Here is a 10231-nt window from a genome sequence, read left to right as displayed (position 1 = left end):
TTCCTCTAGAACTTATTTCCCACAAAATGTTCTGACAGATGTCAGGAACTAAGAATATTTTCTGCAGAGGTGGTATGTAAAATAGAATTAAAAAAAATTTACAAAAGTATATACATATATATAAATTATCTTAAAAAACAAAAATATTGGGAGAGAAAACTAACTGTTCAATGACAGTCCCATAATTAAGAAATTTAGATTGTTTTCTTCAATAGAATATTAAATGCCCATTTAAATATTTCTGACTTTACTTTTCTTACATTGCATTTTCTGGTAACACTCAAATTCTAACAGTTTATCTGTGAATTGCCTGGTATTAGTTCATATTTGGGAAATTTAGCATGTGTTCATTCCTGAGATGTGGCAGTCAGAAAAAAACTATTGCAGGCTGGAAACATTGATTATAAAGTGATAAGAGAGCAACAGACGAGTAATGTTCTTGAGTAGATAGAGCATTAAAGTGACAACTGACAACCAGGGTGGATGTGAGAATGCATAAGCGTTCCTCCAGGACCTCAGAAATGCTTGGGGAGCGGAGCCTGCTAAAAGACTTTTTGCTGACTGAACAAGATTCTGGGTTTTTAATATTTGGGCATTAATGTGAGAGAGAGTCTGGAAATATTTATTTTACATAAGAAATATGCATGCAACTTAGTGCTAAATGCAAAATTAACCTGATACTAATAATGATCATATGTTTATTTGTTTTTATTTATTTTATTATTTTATTTTTTTAAGCGAGGCAACCCTTGTTTGACCTCACGAATTGCAAGGACCTTGACAGTTTACAATTCCTTATTTTTTCATGTTTTTACGCATACAGCACCTGGTCTTCCTAGGCGGTCTCCCATCCAAGTACTAACCAGGCCCCGCCCTGCTTAGCTTCCGAGATCAGACGTAATCAGGCTCGTTCAGGGTGGCATGGCCATAGACAGACCATATATGTTTTTAAATTGATCTGATAGCATCATGGTCATATTATGTTTTTAAAGCCTACATATACAAAAGAACTTCCTTGGAAGGAGATACAAAGTGTTAGCAATAGTTATATATGCGTGGCCAGATTCATATTTTTCTTCCTTCTTTTGATTTTCTTTGTTTCCCAGTGTTTTTAAATGAGCATATAGAGGAATACTAATTAGAAAAAATTTCAAAATAATTCAATTGCTTAGAGCAAGCAAAAGAAAGAAGGCAAAATCCCTTACAGAACAGTGCCTGACTAGACATCCTTCTCTAAACTGCATGCTCTATACTACACAGCCTTTTACCTTAGATCTAAAGAAATAAACAAAAACTCGGTTTGTGCTGAACCAGTTCTGCTTCTAACTTAGTCAAGCATGATTCGTGCTGCTGTTTGCCTCTTCTAATGCATTTTCTGAAATAGCCATAAAAATATGTGGTCCAAACATTATTTTTCAGAACCCATCATTCGTAAAATAACCATAATGAATTCTTCTGTAACAGACTCTCAAGGAACATTAAATTTTCATTCTGAAGTGAAATAGAAGCCTGCATTACATCAAGCTGGCATTTTTCTGACTTGCATGCTGCCGGTTGCCAACAACTTTCTTATACAGGGCTCTGAATTCGGAACTGAATGCAAACCACAGAGAACTACAGAGAGCCCAAGCTGCACGGCTCCTGGTAGCTAAAGAAAAACTTGACTCTGTTGGCAAGTGATAGAACAGAAGGATGTCACATTCTCATCACTCCCACATCATGACCAAGCAAAGCTACTCTGCCTTTAGAGCATTGGCTAGAATTGCAACAATGGCAAATACTGACATGGCTTAGCATTTCCCACAGAAGTATCTGGCAACATTAAGATATTGGTTATTGTTGTCTACTTAGGCCACCAACCCTTTGATTTTTCAAGCTAATGTGATTTATTAGAGAAGAACTGGTCTACATAATACTTAATCAAAAGCAGCAGCTACTGAAAAACTGACCTTAAAGCACCCCTAGCATTTCTCTTGTTCCAGTTCTGTCTGTACCTATCTGTTAAGGACTCTAAAGTCTTTGTTTAATTGCCCCAGGGGAAAAACATGATGGATATATAGGACCTTGAATCATTATCTAGTTTTATACAAATATACTACTTTCTCTCCATCTAGAGAATAGTTTCATAGATTTCCTTATAATTGGATCGCCCTGAACAACCTTTAAAAATGCAGAGCTATCCTTAGTGTTTAAACTTGTAGGGAAAGGAATCATTAAATTTGAAATACACAACTTTTAGATGTTTTAAAAGCAATTGAAATTTAAATAAGCTATCGAAGTGTTATTAGTGGTAACCACATTAATGAGTAGATAGGTATATCAAGCCCTGTATTTAAATGGAAGCTTCTAAATTGCTTGAGTGAGCTGCTTCTGAAAATACTGTTCTTAACAAAATCTTTTTTTTTCCCCCACTGGTAATGTAAATTATTTCCTATGTAAACTACAAGCATTGCACATTAGTTTGCTATGCAGGATCTTTCACATTCTGTGATCCTACAATTGCAAACAATGAATCACTTCCATGTGGTCTTATTTTAAAAGGAGCTATTGCAATCAGAGCCGATCACCCAAAAATTAGTTAAATAATAGTTATAATTCTCCAGCCATTTGTTTCTACAATAACTTTGAATTTCAGTGTGTCCATGTCGTACTCCCTGAATTTAGAAACTATAATTTGATAAAATACTAAAACTCATGGTTTTAGATGAACATTTTTTTCTCTAACTCTTCTGATCTCCATATCTCTGTTTTTTGTTTGTTTGTTTGTTTATATCTCACTGTTTAAAACGAGCGAGAAAATATTTTACTATTCTGAGTACTATATTGCCTAAAAGTACCTGACGCACAAAAGCTCTGAGTGCTTCACGTTTGCTTCTGAGAAGAAACGTTTTCAATACAGTCTGTTTCATACCCCAGCTTAATACTTAACAGACTGCCTGGTAGTGCGATCACCCTTCTGCTTGCAAAAAACCAAAGGGCTCAAATGACATGAATGACACTGTAAATCTACACAGCTCTTTATTTCATACTGACTTTCAGTGTTCTTAACCTCATCAGAGAGTCTGATAATCCTCAAATAATTTTGTTGGCTTCTTGCACTGTTGCCTGGTAATGAAAAAGAGGCCTTCCCTCAATCAGCCTTAACGTCCCCTGGGGACACACACACACACATACACACACACACACATTCATACACCTACTACATGGGTTAATATGATCCAGTGTTTATTTGGTGGCCTCAATTAGCTTATTTGGATCAAATCAGATAATCTCTTCAGGTCCTTTACCTTTGGGCTCAATAACCTAACAACTCACATATTTGCTCTAAGTCTTATTTGGTATGAAAAGAAAACAATATGGAAAAAGTTGAATTTTTAATATCATTAATCTATAGCTAACTCAGCTTGCTGTCTTATGCAATACTATGAAAAACAGCTGGGCCCCACTAACCAGAAAGCACTTTTATGGTTTCTCTTAAGGGCCATTAAATCAATGTGATGAGAGCACAGCTGGACTGGATCCTGAAAAATTTATCAGATCCCACACAATACATAAAGGAAACACGAGTTGCTATTGCAGACACAGCACCAGCCTCCTTGCTTAGACTGCAGGTGGAGTTTAACAGAAAAAGCAAACTCTCCTACTGAGCCCTTGAAAATCTGATTTTTCCTTGTACCTCTCTCTTCCGTGTGGGTGTCTTTTTAAAATACCAGTTACTCATGCAACTATTAAAAATTTTTCTGGCTGGATTTATTGGCATAACTAGGACATACACGGACCTGCTTGGCTGTCCCAATATAGCTTTCAACACCAAGAGTCATGTTTTTTGCTTAATAAATTTAGCACATGGTGGGTCCAAAACTTCAGCCCTTATGAAAACTGAGAGAGCACAGTGACTGAATGAAGGCTTCCAGTTAAGGGCCAAGGAACAAGTAATAGCTTCTACCTTATTAAACTGAAGCAATGACAACTGCCAAAAATATACATCAATGTTTTTTTCTTTTGTTTTTAACTCAATGTTCTCCAATGCTCTGTGGATAGTTAATGAAATATAAAAATCATTGTTACTAAATGGTATGGAAAGATTTTGTAATCAATTAAAAAGCACATATTAGTTAAGACAGTGATAAAGCTTAAAAATAGAAACTAGATCTCTCAAATCTGTTGGTAGTTATGCCTAGAGTTCAAACTCCATGGTTTCTGTTCTCTTAATCACTATGTCATGCCAAGGAAGAGAGGGGCATTATATAGCATAAATTTAAATCTAAGTTATAAAGTTAGACTGCAAGTTTTATAACTGTAAGCAATTTACTTAATCTTTGAAACCCTGGTTTCCTCATTTAAAAAGGAAATAATTAGAGAGCCTCTCCCATATGGGTATTTATTAAAAGGAATAAATAAAATAATGCATGTAAAGTATTTAGTTCAGTGATTGGTATTTAGTTAGTGTCTATTATATCTTCTTCTATCTTCTCCTCTCCATCACTCTCATGAGATTATGAACCCCTTGACTATAGAGAAAGTGTCTTATTTCTACATCTCTCATAACACATTTAATATTTAGTGAATAAAAACATTATTTAATCAAGCCCTGGATGATAAATCACTTGTGGTGTATGAAAATGTCCCTAAACTCAACATCAAATCTCATCCCTAACATATGGCCAGAGAATTTTCCATGCTACAGAACTGAAAAGTTCCTTTTAAAATCCACACATCTTAAAATATAAATGCTTATGCTATAATAAACACAGTGATTATCATTTGGCATATGTGCTCATAAGAACATATTTTTAGCAAAAGATCAGATAGTAAATGCTACATCATGACACAATTGAATCAATTGTTCTTATGTAACATAACCATGCTAATGGTGGCCATATTCATATCTGCATAGTTTGAGGAATCTGCTCTATGGTAATTTATAGTTAAAAGAGAGGTATCACATGAATTATAGCATAAGAAATAATAGCTAAAAATCAATCAGAAAAAAAATCAGACAAATAAGCTTAGTAAGATTATCTTCCAGAAAAGACTAATGATATTTTGCCTATTATGGGAGGTTTAGAATCATAGATTTTATTTTCTTCCTTTTTTCCCCCCTTATGTTAAGATCAAAAGTGCACTCCTACTTCCTTTCCTCTCATAGTTATTTTAAGCCTAGCCAGATATAATAAGGGCACCCTCAAGCAATAACAATGAACAAACTTAAATTTCAGAGGTTTACGTTTTTTTAATTCAAGTTGGATTTTTTCGGTAACTTCCAGAAAGCTCAAGTTAAGACTACTTATGGTGAACTTTTCATGCCTTCTTTTAAAACACTCTTCCCCACCCCCAACACAAAAATATATCACATGACAACTAGAAAACTAGAGGCAAGATACATATCTTATGACCTTATTACCTCTACAAATGAGGGTCCAGCAATCACAATATTCTTGCATATAACATGAAAATTCCTCTTATTTATAGTGTAGTTTTAAATTATATAAACCCTGTTTTTAACTATCTGAGTACTAATCATTTATGTATGATTTATGTTTATAACAGAGTTTACTCTATTTAAGTTTGGCACAAAATGAAGGATAAAACCAAGGCCTGCCTCCAATTCCGATCTAGTTAGTGTCTCAGTATCCTTAGATTTGGGGTCCTCCTATGATTTTCTCATTTCATGCTGCAGTGCTTTATGTGAATTCTAGATTCTTTTGCCATCATAGCTCAACAGCTAAAGAATAATTGAGGAAAAGAAAGAAGTAATTGAGTTACAGTACAGAAATTTAAAATCATTTAAATTTTCTCGAATTCATCAAATTCATCACCCTACAAAAGGATTCTCTCGGTATTTTGATGGGGTTAACAACTAAGAATATGACTCAAACAAAAATAATATTATGAATAATCAGTGTTATTGTCCTGTTTTACACCTGAAATGAATCAACCAAAGTCCCCATCAAACACAAGTCTAGATAGTTTTATGGATTTGCTATTATAATTCAGATCCATGTTGGCAGAACATTATTAAAAATTAGTGAGTAGTGCCATTCACCAATTTCTGTGGGCCCGAGATACCCTGGGAGAAGTGCTCCTCTTCACCATTAAGGGATGTGGAAGTAGAGAGAGGAAAAGTGTCCTGTATCCGGATCAGCAGTAGCTGACACAGCCAAGGAGTCTTACCTCCACCTTTTTTTTTCTAGCTCATCCTAAAGAATTTTTAAGACTAATTTGGGAAGAATAATTAAAGGCAATAGAGAGCCCCTAAAGTGGGTCCCCTGAGAAACTGCATGAGTTTCCAGACCCCTTGTCTAAGCCATTAAGACTTCACTGTGTTTCTGGGAAGCCAGTGCTGCCGTAGGCTGTATAATATGTCTCAGTTCACTCCTCTCCATTCACTAAAGCTTGGAGTTGTTTCTCCTGGGATACTCATGCTCCTTTCATTGGAATAGTCCCCAACAAGGAAGCTGTGCCAACTGCTCAATATCTTCATCAATCTTCATTTGAGATCCCTGTTTGAGTACCTCTGCTAACAAGCTGGGAAATAGGCAAGATATCTTCTGGCCTACAAGACCACCCACCAGCTCATAGAGGGCCTACCTTCAGGCAGAAGCAGACCCTCCTCAGAGCCTTGACTAAAGGAGTACAGACTGAATGCAATCCCCATTGTCATCTTCAGCTCAGTGTCCTCGGGCAGAAAACAAGCTCCATGAGTGATTGCAGAGACCCTGCTGCCCAGAGGGAATTTTAATCCTATTAATTAAAAAACAATGCTACAAGACCTCCGGTGGGTCATGCTTTTTCAGATGAATGTCTGTCCACCACACCGCAAAATAAGGTAAACTCAGGCTGGATTACTAACCAGATCATCAGATAGATTGCTCTTTTAAAAGAACCGCCCCTATTTTCTTCCCAGTACATAGAGTAGATGTAGCTCCAACAAAGAACAGAAGTTAAGTTGTAATCATGCAAGACAGGAAAAAAAGGTGTAAATGGAGCATCAAAATATTGCCTCAGTAGGCATTTTGTGATATTAACCTAAATTCAGCAAATTCTCCGTATGTTGGGAATTAGTGTTTTGGATTCAGCTACTACCAATGAAACAAGATAGTGGTACTAAAAATCTCATATCTTAGCCTGGAGTTGCTGAAGAGTTGAGAACAATAATTACCAATAGACGTCCTTCTTTTTTTAGAAGTGAACTTATCATTCTGGAGATGAGTTTAAGGGACTGAGCATGAACAGCTACTGTGTCTCTGGAATCCCTGGTCACTTTCTGAATAGTGCTGATAAAATAAATATGAGTGAGAACATATGACAAAGTATCATACCTCATGGAAGATCTTGCTTCTCAAACTACCCTGAAGCTAATTTTGGGTCAAATATAGACATTAAAACACTGAAATACGATTACATGAATAAGGAGAGGAATGTGGCTTCAATTCTGTAAGAACTGTGTCGTCTGTCACCCAGCTAGATAAAGAAAGCTTTATTTGAATCCTACATTCTAAATCCGTGAAGAATCTGAATTAAGATGTCAGTATTTGGATTCTTAAGGAAGCAGATTGTTGATGCATGCCTGATGGAGGGAAAGAGAGGGAGGGTGATAAGGAGTGGAGAAATGCCATTTGAATTCACGTAACATTTTACCTAAATGTTCAGATTGGGAATATTGTAAGTGTAACTAAGGTAGAATGCAAACAAAATGTATACATCTAGATTGCCTGAGTTTGAGAAATACTTTTGGTATTCATAACATTATGAAACTGGAAGGAAACTTAGAGGTCAAATACATTTTGAAAAATAGTTGTTCTTATCATTTAATTTGAATATGCCTTGAATTCTCTCAAAATCTATTGCCACCATTTCAGCACATGCTGTCATTAACTCTCACCTGAACTATTCTCTCTTGCCACCTTTCAATTCAATTTCTCCTTCTCCTCCTCACCTTTCCACTATCATTCTCTCTCCCTGAACTCATCCTTCAGGGTTCAACTTAAATGTCATCTCCTTTAAAAGTTTTCCTGACATTCCTCTCTGCTCCTTCACTATATAGTACGTGTCCTCTATTTTATCCTATTGTTCAGTAGCATGCTTGAGCCAGATCATACTAGCTCACCAGGTCCAATTATGAACATTTATTTTCAATTTCATATTCAGTAACCACACACTGGAAGCCTGAAACTGGCCAATATGGAAGTATTTAAATTACATATATTGGAGAAAGCTACAAATTAGGGTTTCTTTCCCCGTTTCTTCCACTACTAGTCTCATTGTTCCTATTACATGTCTACCATAGAGTTTATAATTATTTGTTATTATATATTTTACTGTGTGGTCTTTGTTGAATACATTTGCTGCCTTTTTAAATGGTAAATTCCATGATGTCAGGGACCATATCCCTTACAGCTAATATCCAAGCCAGTGCCTAAAACATAGTAGATAGTCGATAAGTATTTTTTAAAAGAACAGGAAGTCACTGATTTACATGAAATACTCAGTTATAAAATATTTATTCCAAAATTAATACATGAAATTATTTAAGACGTCTTTGTAATTAAAAATATATAGTATGGGTAGATTTGTAGGTTTTATGATTCTTGTCCAAAATATTATGTTTTAAATTACATTATTAATGATTTTTTATGTTGCATCTTTCTATGTATATATATGCTTACATATATGTACACATATATATAATAATACATTCAAAAGACATTAAATTGGTAAAAGAAGTACATATAATATGTTTGAGAAGAATTTAAATTTGAGGATATAATTAAAAATCTGTAATTAATGTTCATATCTATATTTCTTTTTATACTTCTATGATCACTTTCTTAACATAGAATATTGTAATTACTGGCTTAAATGGCTTTTTAAATGTGAATTTCCAAATTATTATGTGAAATTGTTACCATTACTTAATATAGGGCTGTTTTGAAATCATTACCTTTACTGAATATAAGGCCTGTTTTCCAAACTCTCTCAATCACTTGCTATTATCTGCATGTCTCCCAAAGTGATGAACAAAAAGTAAATCTAGGTTTAGTTCACATTTCTTTACTTTTAAGCAAGATTAAGTACACTTTCCAAAATAAAAGAATAATAATCTGAAATAACGGAAACCCCAGGAGATAAATAACCCCATTATTTGAAAAATATACTCTTTCTCTCTCCAAACAAATCTTCTAGATTCTTTAGAGGCACGACACTCTGTCTGGCTTGAGGTTAGTTCTGAAGATCTGCCCCTGAAAATTTGGTGAGAAAAACAAAACTTCATAGGTGAAATGGGAATATAATTTACTTCTCGGTGACTAAGTAGAGAACGTGTAGGGAATTCTACCAACCAGGAGGAACCAATGGTGACTTCAGCAAGATCTTAGATTTTAGGGATACTGGCATCCCTGGGAGCTATCCAGGGTACTGGATTGAAGCTCTGTCTGACCCAAAGGACAGAGCCCTGGGGTCTCTATGAATATAACATCTGTTGTAGTTCCACCTTGACTTCTCATATTCCAAATACCACTTCAAAACCATAGCTACTCTGTACACAACTAAGTTAAAAAACCAACCACCCAATTTTCTCAACTATGTTTAAGGTTGCCTAATCTTTTTGCTTACTTGTCTGCTACTTCTTCCTATAACATGTCATTTATGTCCCCAAATAGACAATCTGATTCCCCAGCTGAACACCTAAAATATACAATCTATTAGTGGCTGCCATTTTCAATGGAAACCAATACTAATGTGTTCACATCTAATTAACAGGAAAATTTGAGAAGTCTGAGAAAGTTTACAAAGACCAGAAAAACTTCCATTGCTTCATGGGTCTTCTTTTTTTTTTTTTTATTTCGCCATCAGAAAATTATTTCTTCATAAATTTGAACATTGATATTATATATTCCCTTCTTTTTATTTAACACATTTCCTTACTACCTTCAAGCTTGTCTTCTCTGGCACTTTTAAAAAACATTTAAAAATTCTCCTTCTTAAAGATTAATCTTCTTCTGAAAATTGGTTAGAAGAATGAGTTCACTCAGTGTAGTGAAACCACAGGTTGAAACCAATGTAAAAGTATTTCAGATATTAGGTTGCTCAAGGGGCCTATGGAGCCTCTAGAAATTTGGGCTGTTCATTTAACTATGTCAGTAAATTGGTCCCAAAAGAGGGTGAAAGCCATGGCTTTGAGTAATGGGTTTAAAAAAAAAAAACAATTGTAGCATGTTTTTCGTGGTTT

The 10231-nt window shown here is 35.0% G+C and overlaps 1 pseudogene; it reads right to left on the bottom strand.

The window, feature by feature from the left end:
• Positions 1–814: 814 nt before the first annotated feature.
• LOC120596501 (uncharacterized) lies at positions 815–933 on the bottom strand (annotated as a pseudogene).
• Between the last annotated feature and the right edge of the window lie 9298 nt (positions 934–10231).

Source organism: Pteropus medius, unplaced genomic scaffold (genome assembly GCF_902729225.1).
Source record: "Pteropus medius unplaced genomic scaffold, Ma_sr-lr_union100, whole genome shotgun sequence".
In the NCBI taxonomy this organism is placed as follows: Eukaryota; Metazoa; Chordata; class Mammalia; order Chiroptera; family Pteropodidae; genus Pteropus; species Pteropus medius.
Note: the sequence above shows the minus strand (reverse complement) of the source record. Positions and strands in the feature narration are given on the sequence as shown.